Below are 17383 nucleotides of genomic sequence, written 5' to 3' on the forward strand. Positions count from 1 at the left end.
CTCTGTGTGTGTGTATACAGCGTCCTCTATCTGTCTGCTTCCCGTTACTAGCTCTGTGTGTGTGTATACAGTGTCCCCTATCTGTCTGCTTCCCGTTACTAGCTCTGTGTGTGTGTATACAGCGTCCCCTATCTGTCTGCTTCCCGTTACTAGCTCTGTGTGTGTGTATACAGCGTCCCCTATCTGTCTGCTTCCCGTTACTAGCTCTGTGTGTGTGTGTATACAGCGTCCTCTATCTGTCTGCTTCCCGTTACTAGCTCTGTGTGTGTATACAGCGTCCTCTATCTGTCTGCTTCCCGTTACTAGCTCTGTGTGTGTGTATACAGTGTCCCCTATCTGTCTGCTTCCCGTTACTAGCTCTGTGTGTGTGTATACAGCGTCCTCTATCTGTCTGCTTCCCGTTACTAGCTCTGTGTGTGTGTGTGTATACAGCGTCCTCTATCTGTCTGCTTCCCGTTACTAGCTCTGTGTGTGTATACAGTGTCCCCTATCTGTCTGCTTCCCGTTACTAGCTCTGTGTGTGTGTATACAGCGTCCTCTATCTGTCTGCTTCCCGTTACTAGCTCTGTGTGTGTATACAGTGTCCCCTATCTGTCTGCTTCCCGTTACTAGCTCTGTGTGTGTGTATATACAGCGTCCTCTATCTGTCTGCTTCCCGTTACTAGCTCTGTGTGTGTGTATACAGCGTCCTCTATCTGTCTGCTTCCCGTTACTAGCTCTGTGTGTGTGTATACAGTGTCCCCTATCTGTCTGCTTCCCGTTACTAGCTCTGTGTGTGTATACAGTGTCCCCTATCTGTCTGCTTCCCGTTACTAGCTCTGTGTGTGTATACAGCGTCCCCTATCTGTCTGCTTCCCGTTACTAGCTCTGTGTGTGTGTATACAGCGTCCTCTATCTGTCTGCTTCCCGTTACTAGCTCTGTGTGTGTGTATACAGCGTCCTCTATCTGTCTGCTTCCCGTTACTAGCTCTGTGTGTGTGTATACAGCGTCCTCTATCTGTCTGCTTCCCGTTACTAGCTCTGTGTGTGTGTATACAGCGTCCTCTATCTGTCTGCTTCCCGTTACTAGCTCTGTGTGTGTGTGTATACAGTGTCCTCTATCTGTCTGCTTCCCGTTACTAGCTCTGTGTGTGTGTATACAGCGTCCTCTATCTGTCTGCTTCCCGTTACTAGCTCTGTGTGTGTGTGTATACAGCGTCCTCTATCTGACTGCTTCCCGTTACTAGCTCTGTGTGTGTGTATACAGTGTCCCCTATCTGTCTGCTTCCCGTTACTAGCTCTGTGTGTGTGTGTGTATACAGCGTCCCCTATCTGTCTGCTTCCCGTTACTAGCTCTGTGTGTGTGTATACAGCGTCCTCTATCTGACTGCTTCCCGTTACTAGCTCTGTGTGTGTGTGTATACAGCGTCCTCTATCTGTCTGCTTCCCGTTACTAGCTCTGTGTGTGTGTATACAGTGTCCCCTATCTGTCTGCTTCCCGTTACTAGCTCTGTGTGTGTGTATACAGCGTCCTCTATCTGTCTGCTTCCCGTTACTAGCTCTGTGTGTGTATATACAGCGTCCCCTATCTGTCTGCTTCCTGTTACTAGCTCTGTGTGTGTATATACAGCGTCCCCTATCTGTCTGCTTCCCGTTACTAGCTCTGTGTGTGTGTATACAGTGTCCTCTATCTGTCTGCTTCCCGTTACTAGCTCTGTGTGTGTATACAGTGTCCTCTATCTGTCTGCTTCCCGTTACTAGCTCTGTGTGTGTGTATACAGCGTCCCCTATCTGTCTGCTTCCCGTTACTAGCTCTGTGTGTGTGTATACAGCGTCCTCTATATGTCTGCTTCCCGTTACTAGCTCTGTGTGTGTGTGTATATACAGCGTCCTCTATCTGTCTGCTTCCCGTTACTAGCTCTGTGTGTGTGTATACAGCGTCCTCTATCTGTCTGCTTCCCGTTACTAGCTCTGTGTGTGTATACAGTGTCCCCTATCTGTCTGCTTCCCGTTACTAGCTCTGTGTGTGTGTATACAGTGTCCCCTATCTGTCTGCTTCCCGTTACTAGCTCTGTGTGTGTGTATATACAGCGTCCTCTATCTGTCTGCTTCCCGTTACTAGCTCTGTGTGTGTGTATACAGTGTCCTCTATCTGTCTGCTTCCCGTTACTAGCTCTGTGTGTGTGTATACAGTGTCCTCTATCTGTCTGCTTCCCGTTACTAGCTCTGTGTGTGTGTATACAGTGTCCTCTATCTGTCTGCTTCCCGTTACTAGCTCTGTGTGTGTGTATACAGCGTCCCCTATCTGTCTGCTTCCCGTTACTAGCTCTGTGTGTGTGTGTATACAGCGTCCTCTATCTGTCTGCTTCCCGTTACTAGCTCTGTGTGTATATACAGCGTCCCCTATCTGTCTGCTTCCCGTTACTAGCTCTGTGTGTGTGTATACAGCGTCCTCTATCTGACTGCTTCCCGTTACTAGCTCTGTGTGTGTGTGTATACAGCGTCCTCTATCTGTCTGCTTCCCGTTACTAGCTCTGTGTGTGTATACAGCGTCCTCTATCTGTCTGCTTCCCGTTACTAGCTCTGTGTGTGTGTATACAGTGTCCCCTATCTGTCTGCTTCCCGTTACTAGCTCTGTGTGTATACAGCGTCCCCTATCTGTCTGCTTCCCGTTACTAGCTCTGTGTGTGTGTATACAGCGTCCCCTATCTGTCTGCTTCCCGTTACTAGCTCTGTGTGTGTATACAGCGTCCTCTATCTGTCTGCTTCCCGTTACTAGCTCTGTGTGTGTGTATACAGCGTCCTCTATCTGTCTGCTTCCCGTTACTAGCTCTGTGTGTGTATACAGTGTCCCCTATCTGTCTGCTTCCCGTTACTAGCTCTGTGTGTATACAGCGTCCCCTATCTGTCTGCTTCCCGTTACTAGCTCTGTGTGTGTGTATACAGCGTCCCCTATCTGTCTGCTTCCCGTTACTAGCTCTGTGTGTGTATACAGTGTCCCCTATCTGTCTGCTTCCCGTTACTAGCTCTGTGTGTGTGTATACAGTGTCCCCTATCTGTCTGCTTCCCGTTACTAGCTCTGTGTGTGTGTGTGTATACAGCGTCCCCTATCTGTCTGCTTCCCGTTACTAGCTCTGTGTGTGTGTATACAGTGTCCCCTATCTGTCTGCTTCCCGTTACTAGCTCTGTGTGTGTGTATACAGTGTCCCCTATCTGTCTGCTTCCCGTTACTAGCTCTGTGTGTGTGTGTGTATACAGCGTCCCCTATCTGTCTGCTTCCCGTTACTAGCTCTGTGTGTGTGTATACAGCGTCCTCTATCTGTCTGCTTCCCGTTACTAGCTCTGTGTGTGTATACAGCGTCCTCTATCTGTCTGCTTCCCGTTACTAGCTCTGTGTGTGTGTATACAGCGTCCTCTATCTGACTGCTTCCCGTTACTAGCTCTGTGTGTGTGTGTATACAGCGTCCTCTATCTGTCTGCTTCCCGTTACTAGCTCTGTGTGTGTATACAGCGTCCTCTATCTGTCTGCTTCCCGTTACTAGCTCTGTGTGTGTGTATACAGTGTCCCCTATCTGTCTGCTTCCCGTTACTAGCTCTGTGTGTATACAGTGTCCCCTATCTGTCTGCTTCCCGTTACTAGCTCTGTGTGTGTGTATACAGCGTCCCCTATCTGTCTGCTTCCCGTTACTAGCTCTGTGTGTGTGTATACAGCGTCCTCTATCTGTCTGCTTCCCGTTACTAGCTCTGTGTGTGTATACAGTGTCCCCTATCTGTCTGCTTCCCGTTACTAGCTCTGTGTGTGTGTATACAGCGTCCTCTATCTGTCTGCTTCCCGTTACTAGCTCTGTGTGTGTATACAGCGTCCTCTATCTGTCTGCTTCCCGTTACTAGCTCTGTGTGTGTATACAGTGTCCCCTATCTGTCTGCTTCCCGTTACTGGCTCTGTGTGTGTGTGTATACAGTGTCCTCTATCTGTCTGCTTCCCGTTACTAGCTCTGTGTGTGTGTATACAGCGTCCTCTATCTGTCTGCTTCCCGTTACTAGCTCTGTGTGTGTGTATACAGCGTCCTCTATCTGTCTGCTTCCCGTTACTAGCTCTGTGTGTGTGTATACAGTGTCCCCTATCTGTCTGCTTCCCGTTACTAGCTCTGTGTGTGTGTGTGTATACAGCGTCCCCTATCTGTCTGCTTCCCGTTACTAGCTCTGTGTGTGTATACAGCGTCCTCTATCTGACTGCTTCCCGTTACTAGCTCTGTGTGTGTGTGTATACAGCGTCCTCTATCTGTCTGCTTCCCGTTACTAGCTCTGTGTGTGTATACAGCGTCCTCTATCTGTCTGCTTCCCGTTACTAGCTCTGTGTGTGTGTATACAGTGTCCCCTATCTGTCTGCTTCCCGTTACTAGCTCTGTGTGTATACAGCGTCCCCTATCTGTCTGCTTCCCGTTACTAGCTCTGTGTGTGTGTATATACAGCGTCCTCTATATGTCTGCTTCCCGTTACTAGCTCTGTGTGTGTGTATACAGCGTCCCCTATCTGTCTGCTTCCCGTTACTAGCTCTGTGTGTGTATACAGTGTCCCCTATCTGTCTGCTTCCCGTTACTAGCTCTGTGTGTGTGTATACAGCGTCCCCTATCTGTCTGCTTCCCGTTACTAGCTCTGTGTGTGTGTATACAGCGTCCTCTATCTGTCTGCTTCCCGTTACTAGCTCTGTGTGTGTATACAGTGTCCCCTATCTGTCTGCTTCCCGTTACTAGCTCTGTGTGTATACAGCGTCCCCTATCTGTCTGCTTCCCGTTACTAGCTCTGTGTGTGTGTATACAGCGTCCCCTATCTGTCTGCTTCCCGTTACTAGCTCTGTGTGTGTATACAGTGTCCCCTATCTGTCTGCTTCCCGTTACTAGCTCTGTGTGTGTGTATACAGTGTCCCCTATCTGTCTGCTTCCCGTTACTAGCTCTGTGTGTGTGTGTGTATACAGCGTCCCCTATCTGTCTGCTTCCCGTTACTAGCTCTGTGTGTGTGTATACAGCGTCCTCTATCTGACTGCTTCCCGTTACTAGCTCTGTGTGTGTGTGTATACAGCGTCCTCTATCTGTCTGCTTCCCGTTACTAGCTCTGTGTGTGTATACAGCGTCCTCTATCTGTCTGCTTCCCGTTACTAGCTCTGTGTGTGTGTATACAGTGTCCCCTATCTGTCTGCTTCCCGTTACTAGCTCTGTGTGTATACAGCGTCCCCTATCTGTCTGCTTCCCGTTACTAGCTCTGTGTGTGTGTATACAGCGTCCCCTATCTGTCTGCTTCCCGTTACTAGCTCTGTGTGTGTATACAGTGTCCCCTATCTGTCTGCTTCCCGTTACTAGCTCTGTGTGTGTGTATACAGCGTCCCCTATCTGTCTGCTTCCCGTTACTAGCTCTGTGTGTGTGTATACAGCGTCCTCTATCTGTCTGCTTCCCGTTACTAGCTCTGTGTGTGTATACAGTGTCCCCTATCTGTCTGCTTCCCGTTACTAGCTCTGTGTGTGTATACAGCGTCCTCTATCTGTCTGCTTCCCGTTACTAGCTCTGTGTGTGTATACAGTGTCCCCTATCTGTCTGCTTCCCGTTACTAGCTCTGTGTGTGTGTATACAGTGTCCTCTATCTGTCTGCTTCCCGTTACTAGCTCTGTGTGTGTGTATACAGCGTCCTCTATCTGTCTGCTTCCCGTTACTAGCTCTGTGTGTGTGTATACAGCGTCCTCTATCTGTCTGCTTCCCGTTACTAGCTCTGTGTGTGTGTATACAGTGTCCCCTATCTGTCTGCTTCCCGTTACTAGCTCTGTGTGTGTGTGTGTATACAGCGTCCCCTATCTGTCTGCTTCCCGTTACTAGCTCTGTGTGTGTGTATACAGCGTCCTCTATCTGTCTGCTTCCCGTTACTAGCTCTGTGTGTGTGTATACAGCGTCCTCTATCTGTCTGCTTCCCGTTACTAGCTCTGTGTGTGTGTATACAGTGTCCCCTATCTGTCTGCTTCCCGTTACTAGCTCTGTGTGTGTGTATACAGCGTCCCCTATCTGTCTGCTTCCCGTTACTAGCTCTGTGTGTGTGTGTATACAGCGTCCTCTATCTGTCTGCTTCCCGTTACTAGCTCTGTGTGTGTGTATACAGTGTCCCCTATCTGTCTGCTTCCCGTTACTAGCTCTGTGTGTGTGTATACAGCGTCCTCTATCTGTCTGCTTCCCGTTACTAGCTCTGTGTGTGTGTATACAGCGTCCCCTATCTGTCTGCTTCCCGTTACTAGCTCTGTGTGTGTGTATACAGTGTCCCCTATCTGTCTGCTTCCCGTTACTAGCTCTGTGTGTGTATATACAGCGTCCCCTATCTGTCTGCTTCCCGTTACTAGCTCTGTGTGTGTGTCTACAGCGTCCTCTATCTGTCTGCTTCCCGTTACTAGCTCTGTGTGTGTGTGTGTATACAGCGTCCCCTATCTGTCTGCTTCCCGTTACTAGCTCTGTGTGTGTGTATACAGTGTCCCCTATCTGTCTGCTTCCCGTTACTAGCTCTGTGTGTGTATATACAGCGTCCCCTATCTGTCTGCTTCCCGTTACTAGCTCTGTGTGTGTATATACAGCGTCCCCTATCTGTCTGCTTCCCGTTACTAGCTCTGTGTGTGTGTGTGTATACAGCGTCCCCTATCTGTCTGCTTCCCGTTACTAGCTCTGTGTGTGTGTATACAGTGTCCTCTATCTGTCTGCTTCCCGTTACTAGCTCTGTGTGTGTATACAGTGTCCCCTATCTGTCTGCTTCCCGTTACTAGCTCTGTGTGTGTGTATACAGCGTCCCCTATCTGTCTGCTTCCCGTTACTAGCTCTGTGTGTGTGTATACAGTGTCCCCTATCTGTCTGCTTCCCGTTACTAGCTCTGTGTGTGTGTGTGTATACAGTGTCCCCTATCTGTCTGCTTCCCGTTACTAGCTCTGTGTGTGTGTATACAGCGTCCTCTATCTGTCTGCTTCCCGTTACTAGCTCTGTGTGTGTATACAGTGTCCCCTATCTGTCTGCTTCCCGTTACTAGCTCTGTGTGTGTGTATACAGCGTCCTCTATCTGTCTGCTTCCCGTTACTAGCTCTGTGTGTGTATACAGTGTCCCCTATCTGTCTGCTTTCCATTACTAGCTCTGTGTGTGTATACAGCGTCCCCTATCTGTCTGCTTCCCGTTACTAGCTCTGTGTGTGTGTGTATACAGTGTCCTCTATCTGTCTGCTTCCCGTTACTAGCTCTGTGTGTGTGTATACAGCGTCCCCTATCTGTCTGCTTCCCGTTACTAGCTCTGTGTGTGTGTATACAGCGTCCTCTATCTGTCTGCTTCCCGTTACTAGCTCTGTGTGTGTGTATACAGCGTCCTCTATCTGTCTGCTTCCCGTTACTAGCTCTGTGTGTGTATATACAGCGTCCCCTATCTGTCTGCTTCCTGTTACTAGCTCTGTGTGTGTATATACAGCGTCCCCTATCTGTCTGCTTCCCGTTACTAGCTCTGTGTGTGTGTATACAGTGTCCTCTATCTGTCTGCTTCCCGTTACTAGCTCTGTGTGTGTGTATACAGCGTCCCCTATCTGTCTGCTTCCCGTTACTAGCTCTGTGTGTGTGTATACAGCGTCCTCTATATGTCTGCTTCCCGTTACTAGCTCTGTGTGTGTGTGTAGATACAGCGTCCTCTATCTGTCTGCTTCCCGTTACTAGCTCTGTGTGTGTGTATACAGCGTCCTCTATCTGTCTGCTTCCCGTTACTAGCTCTGTGTGTGTATACAGTGTCCCCTATCTGTCTGCTTCCCGTTACTAGCTCTGTGTGTGTGTATACAGCGTCCCCTATCTGTCTGCTTCCCGTTACTAGCTCTGTGTGTGTATACAGCGTCCCCTATCTGTCTGCTTCCCGTTACTAGCTCTGTGTGTGTGTATACAGTGTCCCCTATCTGTCTGCTTCCCGTTACTAGCTCTGTGTGTGTGTATATACAGCGTCCTCTATCTGTCTGCTTCCCGTTACTAGCTCTGTGTGTGTGTATACAGTGTCCTCTATCTGTCTGCTTCCCGTTACTAGCTCTGTGTGTGTGTATACAGTGTCCTCTATCTGTCTGCTTCCCGTTACTAGCTCTGTGTGTGTGTATACAGTGTCCTCTATCTGTCTGCTTCCCGTTACTAGCTCTGTGTGTGTGTATACAGCGTCCCCTATCTGTCTGCTTCCCGTTACTAGCTCTGTGTGTGTGTGTATACAGCGTCCTCTATCTGTCTGCTTCCCGTTACTAGCTCTGTGTGTATATACAGCGTCCCCTATCTGTCTGCTTCCCGTTACTAGCTCTGTGTGTGTGTATACAGCGTCCTCTATCTGACTGCTTCCCGTTACTAGCTCTGTGTGTGTGTGTATACAGCGTCCTCTATCTGTCTGCTTCCCGTTACTAGCTCTGTGTGTGTATACAGCGTCCTCTATCTGTCTGCTTCCCGTTACTAGCTCTGTGTGTGTGTATACAGTGTCCCCTATCTGTCTGCTTCCCGTTACTAGCTCTGTGTGTATACAGCGTCCCCTATCTGTCTGCTTCCCGTTACTAGCTCTGTGTGTGTGTATACAGCGTCCCCTATCTGTCTGCTTCCCGTTACTAGCTCTGTGTGTGTATACAGTGTCCCCTATCTGTCTGCTTCCCGTTACTAGCTCTGTGTGTGTGTATACAGCGTCCCCTATCTGTCTGCTTCCCGTTACTAGCTCTGTGTGTGTGTATACAGCGTCCTCTATCTGTCTGCTTCCCGTTACTAGCTCTGTGTGTGTATACAGTGTCCCCTATCTGTCTGCTTCCCGTTACTAGCTCTGTGTGTGTATACAGCGTCCTCTATCTGTCTGCTTCCCGTTACTAGCTCTGTGTGTGTATACAGTGTCCCCTATCTGTCTGCTTCCCGTTACTGGCTCTGTGTGTGTGTGTATACAGTGTCCTCTATCTGTCTGCTTCCCGTTACTAGCTCTGTGTGTGTGTATACAGCGTCCTCTATCTGTCTGCTTCCCGTTACTAGCTCTGTGTGTGTGTATACAGCGTCCTCTATCTGTCTGCTTCCCGTTACTAGCTCTGTGTGTGTGTATACAGTGTCCTCTATCTGTCTGCTTCCCGTTACTAGCTCTGTGTGTGTGTGTGTATACAGCGTCCCCTATCTGTCTGCTTCCCGTTACTAGCTCTGTGTGTGTGTATACAGCGTCCTCTATCTGTCTGCTTCCCGTTACTAGCTCTGTGTGTGTGTATACAGCGTCCTCTATCTGACTGCTTCCCGTTACTAGCTCTGTGTGTGTGTATACAGTGTCCCCTATCTGTCTGCTTCCCGTTACTAGCTCTGTGTGTGTGTATACAGCGTCCCCTATCTGTCTGCTTCCCGTTACTAGCTCTGTGTGTGTGTGTATACAGCGTCCTCTATCTGTCTGCTTCCCGTTACTAGCTCTGTGTGTGTATACAGCGTCCTCTATCTGTCTGCTTCCCGTTACTAGCTCTGTGTGTGTGTATACAGTGTCCCCTATCTGTCTGCTTCCCGTTACTAGCTCTGTGTGTGTGTATACAGCGTCCCCTATCTGTCTGCTTCCCGTTACTAGCTCTGTGTGTGTGTATACAGTGTCCCCTATCTGTCTGCTTCCCGTTACTAGCTCTGTGTGTGTATATACAGCGTCCCCTATCTGTCTGCTTCCCGTTACTAGCTCTGTGTGTGTGTCTACAGCGTCCTCTATCTGTCTGCTTCCCGTTACTAGCTCTGTGTGTGTGTATACAGTGTCCCCTATCTGTCTGCTTCCCGTTACTAGCTCTGTGTGTGTGTGTGTATACAGCGTCCCCTATCTGTCTGCTTCCCGTTACTAGCTCTGTGTGTGTGTGTGTATACAGCGTCCTCTATCTGTCTGCTTCCCGTTACTAGCTCTGTGTGTGTATACAGTGTCCCCTATCTGTCTGCTTCCCGTTACTAGCTCTGTGTGTGTGTATACAGCGTCCCCTATCTGTCTGCTTCCCGTTACTAGCTCTGTGTGTGTATACAGTGTCCCCTATCTGTCTGCTTCCCGTTACTAGCTCTGTGTGTGTGTATACAGTGTCCTCTATCTGTCTGCTTCCCGTTACTAGCTCTGTGTGTGTGTATACAGCGTCCTCTATCTGTCTGCTTCCCGTTACTAGCTCTGTGTGTGTGTATACAGCGTCCCCTATCTGTCTGCTTCCCGTTACTAGCTCTGTGTGTGTGTATACAGCGTCCTCTATCTGTCTGCTTCCCGTTACTAGCTCTGTGTGTGTGTATACAGCGTCCTCTATCTGTCTGCTTCCCGTTACTAGCTCTGTGTGCGTATATACAGCGTCCCCTATCTGTCTGCTTCCTGTTACTAGCTCTGTGTGTGTATATACAGCGTCCCCTATCTGTCTGCTTCCCGTTACTAGCTCTGTGTGTGTGTATACAGTGTCCTCTATCTGTCTGCTTCCCGTTACTAGCTCTGTGTGTGTGTATACAGCGTCCCCTATCTGTCTGCTTCCCGTTACTAGCTCTGTGTGTGTGTATACAGCGTCCTCTATATGTCTGCTTCCCGTTACTAGCTCTGTGTGTGTGTATACAGCGTCCTCTATCTGTCTGCTTCCCGTTACTAGCTCTGTGTGTGTGTATACAGCGTCCCCTATCTGTCTGCTTCCCGTTACTAGCTCTGTGTGTGTGTATACAGCGTCCTCTATCTGTCTGCTTCCCGTTACTAGCTCTGTGTGTGTGTATACAGCGTCCTCTATCTGTCTGCTTCCCGTTACTAGCTCTGTGTGCGTATATACAGCGTCCCCTATCTGTCTGCTTCCTGTTACTAGCTCTGTGTGTGTATATACAGCGTCCCCTATCTGTCTGCTTCCCGTTACTAGCTCTGTGTGTGTGTATACAGTGTCCTCTATCTGTCTGCTTCCCGTTACTAGCTCTGTGTGTGTGTATACAGCGTCCCCTATCTGTCTGCTTCCCGTTACTAGCTCTGTGTGTGTGTATACAGCGTCCTCTATATGTCTGCTTCCCGTTACTAGCTCTGTGTGTGTGTGTATATACAGCGTCCTCTATCTGTCTGCTTCCCGTTACTAGCTCTGTGTGTGTGTATACAGCGTCCTCTATCTGTCTGCTTCCCGTTACTAGCTCTGTGTGTGTGTATACAGCGTCCCCTATCTGTCTGCTTCCCGTTACTAGCTCTGTGTGTGTATACAGCGTCCCCTATCTGTCTGCTTCCCGTTACTAGCTCTGTGTGTGTGTATACAGTGTCCCCTATCTGTCTGCTTCCCGTTACTAGCTCTGTGTGTGTGTATATACAGCGTCCTCTATCTGTCTGCTTCCCGTTACTAGCTCTGTGTGTGTGTATACAGTGTCCTCTATCTGTCTGCTTCCCGTTACTAGCTCTGTGTGTGTATACAGTGTCCCCTATCTGTCTGCTTCCCGTTACTAGCTCTGTGTGTGTGTATACAGCGTCCTCTATCTGTCTGCTTCCCGTTACTAGCTCTGTGTGTGTGTATATACAGCGTCCTCTATCTGTCTGCTTCCCGTTACTAGCTCTGTGTGTGTGTATACAGTGTCCTCTATCTGTCTGCTTCCCGTTACTAGCTCTGTGTGTGTGTATACAGTGTCCTCTATCTGTCTGCTTCCCGTTACTAGCTCTGTGTGTGTGTATACAGCGTCCCCTATCTGTCTGCTTCCCGTTACTAGCTCTGTGTGTGTGTGTATACAGCGTCCTCTATCTGTCTGCTTCCCGTTACTAGCTCTGTGTGTATATACAGCGTCCCCTATCTGTCTGCTTCCCGTTACTAGCTCTGTGTGTGTGTATACAGCGTCCCCTATCTGTCTGCTTCCCGTTACTGGCTCTGTGTGTGTGTGTATACAGCGTCCCCTATCTGTCTGCTTCCCGTTACTAGCTCTGTGTGTGTATACAGTGTCCTCTATCTGTCTGCTTCCCGTTACTAGCTCTGTGTGTGTGTATACAGTGTCCTCTATCTGTCTGCTTCCCGTTACTAGCTCTGTGTGTGTGTATACAGCGTCCCCTATCTGTCTGCTTCCCGTTACTAGCTCTGTGTGTGTGTGTATACAGCGTCCCCTATCTGTCTGCTTCCCGTTACTAGCTCTGTGTGTATACAGCGTCCCCTATCTCTCAGCATTCCTGGCCTCCTATAGATGTCTGTTCTATAATCTTGTACTCACCATCGCCTTAAACCTGGCAATTCAAACCCCGGCTCTACATATGGACCCGCCCCCTGTAATAGTGCCGCGCAGCGCTTTGTGACCATGTTAGACATTTTACCTCCAACATTTATTTCTTCCATTTCAAATTTTCCTATTTACTGCTCCGTCCTCTCTCTTATCCCTAACACACACTCATGTAACCAACACTTTATCTCAAAGCCTTATTCATCGAGCCTCTCTACCCATTGGCTATTGCGGCACTGTACTCTTCTCCTGCACCCCCTTCCCTCCTTTGGCTATTGCGGCACTGTACTCTTCTCCTGCACCTCCTTCCCTCCACTGTACTCTTCCCCTGCACCCCCTTCCCTCCATTGGCTGTTGCGGCACTGTACTCTTCTCCTGCACCCCCTTCCCTCCATTGGCTATTGTGGCACTGTACTCTTCCCCTGCACCCCCTTCCCTCCATTGGCTATTGCGGCACTGTACTCTTCCCCTGCATCCCCTTCCCTCCATTGGCTATTGCGGCACAGTACTCTTCCCCTGCACCCCCTTCCCTCCATTGGCTATTGCGGCACTGTACTCTTCTCCTGCACCCCCTTCCCTCCATTGGCTGTTGCGGCACTGTACTCTTCTCCTGCACCCCCTTCCCTCCATTGGCTGTTGCGGCACTGTACTCTTCTCCTGCACCCCCTTCCCTCCATTGGCTGTTGCGGCACTGTACTCTTCTCCTGCACCCCCTTCCCTCCATTGGCTGTTGCGGCACTGCACTCTTCCCCTGCACCCCCTTCCCTCCATTGCCTATTGTGGCACTGTACTCTCTGGCTCCTGATTCAGTATCTGTTCCTGTATTGCATCACAGCATTCTGCTCCAGTGCTATCCAAAAAACCTGCACTAGTATTTCTTCACAGATTCCTGCTCCTGGATAGCTTTGCAGTGCTCAGCTACTCAGAAAACCTGCTCCAGTATTGCTTCACAGCATATTTCATTGCAATCTGTCTCCGAGATACGGCGCCGCCTTAGGTGCGGAGGGGAGATACGGCGCCGCCTTAGGTGCGGAGGGGAGATACGGCGCTGCCTTAGGTGCGGAGGGGAGATACAGCGCCGCCTTAGGTGCGGAGGTGAGATACGGCGCCGCCTTAGGTGCGGAGGGGAGATACGGCGCCGCCTTAGGTGAGATGGGGAGATACGGCGCTGCCTTAGGTGCGGAGGGGAGATACGGCGCTACCTTAGGTGCGGAGGGGAGATACGGTGCTGCCTTAGGTGCGGAGGGGAGATACGGCGCTGCCTTAGGTGCGGAGGGGAGATACGGCGCTGCCTTAGGTGCGGAGCGGACACATGGCACTGCCTTAGGTGCGGAGGGGAGATACGGCACTGCCTTAGGTGCGGAGGGGAGATACGGCGCTGCCTTAGGTGCGGAGGGGAGATACGGCGCCGCCTTAGGTGCGGAGGGGAGATACGGCGCCGCCTTAGGTGCGGAGGGGAGATACGGCGCCGCCTTAGGTGCGGAGGGGAGATACGGCGCCGCCTTAGGTGCGGAGGGGAGATACGGCGCCGCCTTAGGTGCGGAGGGGAGATACAGCGCCGCCTTAGGTGCGGAGGGGAGATACGGCGCCGCCTTAGGTGCGGAGGGGAGATACGGCGCCGCCTTAGGTGCGGAGGGGAGATACGGCGCCGCCTTAGGTGCGGAGGGGAGATACGGCGCCGCCTTAGGTGCGGAGGGGAGATACGGCGCCGCCTTAGGTGCGGAGGGGAGATACGGCGCCGCCTTAGGTGCGGAGGGGAGATACGGCGCCGCCTTAGGTGCAGAGTGGGGATATAAGTCGTCTTGCATCCTGGGTATAAATTAACCTACACTGAAGTACCAAAAGTCATGGATAGGTGCCTAGAATCATGTAGGACCCCCTCTAGCCCAGCGAAGTGCAGCATCTCGACGTGGCATGGATTACACAAGTGGATGGGAGACCTCTGGAGTGATGGTGACCCATGCCGTCTGGGTGGCTTTGCACAGGTCCCTGATATTTGTAGGTGCAGGATCTTGGGTGTGAATGGGAGAATGTGGCGGCCACACCATTCCTCAGAACTCTCCAGAATGCTCCTCAAGCCACTTCTGGACAACTTGGAACCGGTGACACGGTGCATTATCCTGCTGGAATAATCCATCGCTGTGGGGGTACATGATGTCCATGAATGGCTGCAAATGGTCATCAAGCAATACCACGTAGCTGTTACCGGTCAGTGACGTGTTCAGATGGACCAGCGGAACCAACCCATGTCACGTGAACACACCCAACACTATTATGGAACCACTACCAGCTTGCACGGTGCATTGTTGACAACTGAGATCCATGGCCTCATGGGGTCTGTACCACACCCGAACCCTACCATCATCCCGAATCATCTGGAACTCTTTGGACCACGCCACATGCTGCCAGACCTCCAGGGGCCAATTACAGATGACATGAGCCCAGGTGGGGTGCTGTGTATGGTGACGCAGTGATAACATTGACACTCCGGTGGGTCTTCTGCTCCCATATCCCATGTAAACTAAAGAACGCTGCACTGACCTGCGTCTGGTACCTCCTGCATTGTATGTGGATGCGATTTGTGCCAGTGTCGCTTGTCTGTTACCACGGACATTTCTGGCCAGGCGCCACTGGTCACCATCTTTAAGCACCCATGGTCAGCCACGGTGGGTGGTAATGTCTTCCATGAGGTATTCCTGGTACACATGTGACACCATAGATCGAGGAATGTTGAATGTCCTCATAACTTCATATCTAGCTCACAAGATGTCACATTACAACTGATGCAGGTCTAGGCTTTTCCAAGATGTCACAATACGGTGACGCCACTTACCAATACCTTCACCTCCTGCTATCCCATGACTATTGCCACGTCAGTGTATAAGGGACAGTGAGGATGTCCTCTGCAGAGCGATGTTTTGCTGCCGCTCATGCGTCTAAGTCACACAGCACATGCAGCCCCGAATGTATCCGCAAGAGAACCGCAGTCAGGATATCGAGATTGCCGGAGGAAGGGTAAAGAAGATGTAATTGGTGTTCCTGGGTGGTGACGGGGAGGTGGATTAGCGCAAGCACAGATATTGTCCGTCTTGTGGGCGTGTTATGGGAGTGGTGAAAGTGGGTGTGTACACAGACGCTCACACAGGAGACCGTACATGGAACTGAACCTGCCGCAGAGATAACTCATTTTTCATGGTGCAGCCAATGATGGCATCTAAAGACGTTTACGGGCGTTATCAGTGGATGTCTCGGTGCATCCGGACGCACGGCTGTACACCAAGGAAGGACTTTGTATCAGCATTTGCATAACATCACAGATGGGCAACCGCCTGTAGACGCAGCTGCGTGGTCACCTCTGTGTGATATCCGGGAGAGACGTATGGAGCAGAGGCCGCCTGTAGACGCAGCTGCGCGGTCACCTCCGTGTGATATCCAGGAGAGATGGATGGAGCAGGGGCCGCCTGTAGACGCAGCTGCATGGTCACCTCTGTGTGATATCAGGGAGGGACGGATGGAGCAGAGGCCGCCTGTAGACGCAGCTGCGTGGTCACCTCTGTGTGATATCTGGGAGGGACGGATGGAGCAGAGGCCGCCTGTAGACGCAGCTGCGCGGTCACCTCCGTGTGATATCCAGGAGAGATGGATGGAGCAGGGGCCTCCTGTAGACGCAGCTGCGTGGTCACCTCTGTGTGATATCCGGGAAAAACGGATGGAGCAGAGGCCTCCTGTAGATATTCTCTTCTCTCGCCCCCCTTCCTGATGGCGGTCAGATGGCGCGCTCACTGTTCTGGCCTGGCAGACCCTGCCGTGTGTCTTGCCCAGTCTGTGTTATTGTTCTTGGAACCCATCACTTTCCTGGCGGAGAGACGTTCTATTCCTCGCAGGATTCTCCGCACACAAACAAGAGGCTTCGGTGAAAGGTTGGTTACGTGTTTACCTTCTATTTACAGATCTCATCTGCTGCCCAATCTCCAGCCCAGCGGCCTATGCGCTGCCAATGCTGAAGCCAGGCTATTAGCTGCCAAATTAGAGGCCCCTAAGGGGAACCCAGAGAGATTTATTTTCCAGTTTACTCTCGGTCACCTCTGCCGCAATGAAGACGCTTCCTACACCTGGCGCAAGAGAGGATTCTGGGTTCTCTGTCCTTTTGCTTCTGACAGCAAAGTAATATGTACCAATGACGGATGCACGCGATTTGCAAGGTTCCTATTCCTGAGGTCTCCAGCGATCTGTGCGCACAGACGAGATCCCCATTTGTGTGCTCTACTAGTGTGAGCAAATCTTATTGTCAAATTACAGAGCAGTCACAAGAATAACATCGTATGTCCGTGTTATAAAGAGACCCAGTGGTGATGAGTGTCTGATATAACCATGCACACTCCTGTCTGTCAGCGTAAGGTCTGTGGCCACAGGCGTGATTCCTCCGCCTTTCCCCCTATGCTGTGGCCATCTGATCACCAATGGGCGCCTTGGCACGCTAGGATCTTTCTGGTCAGCTTCCTGCTTATTTATCACACAGGGATCCCTGATTCTCTCTGCCAGTCTCCTGGTGACATCTGCCTGGTGATTTCCAGGCCTTGGCTTCCAGTTCTGGCCCTGACATTGGATGCAATCCCTCTGTGGGCACTGCCCACATGTATTCTCCTATATCATGTAGTCTCCTTATAGAATACACCCAGCTCTAGAGTCCAGCTCTGCAATAAGACCTGCTCCTATGTGCTGGAGACCTGGGACTTCCATTGGGCGCCTTCCGTCTAAGGGAGAGGGGACTGCTAGAGGCAAAGAGCACAATTAGCCGGTTTCAGGATCCGCAGATCTAATCATCTGCAGGGGAGCCAGAGGGAAGAGGAGAAAGAGAAGGGGGTGAGAGAGGAATGGGAGGGTTATTGGGGGGCAGGATAAGAGACATGGGGAATGATGGCAGCGTAAGGGTACAAGTGATGGTCATAGAAACATAGAATGTGATGGCAGATAAGAACCACTTGGCCCACCTAGTCTGCCCCATTTTTAAACATATTACCCCAACCCTTATTGATCCTTACTTCTTCTGAAGGATATCCTTATGTCTATCCCATGCATGTATATATTGCTCTACTGTCTTAGCCTCTACCACCTCTGATGGGAGGCTATTCCACTCATCCACTACCCTCTCTGTGACGTCATTCTTCCTCACATTTCCCCTGAACCTACCACCCTCCAGTGTCAGAACATGTCCTC

This window comes from Taudactylus pleione, unplaced genomic scaffold, assembly GCF_031769625.1.
Source record: "Taudactylus pleione unplaced genomic scaffold, aTauple2 ptg000558l, whole genome shotgun sequence".
Lineage (NCBI taxonomy): Eukaryota > Metazoa > Chordata > Amphibia > Anura > Myobatrachidae > Taudactylus > Taudactylus pleione.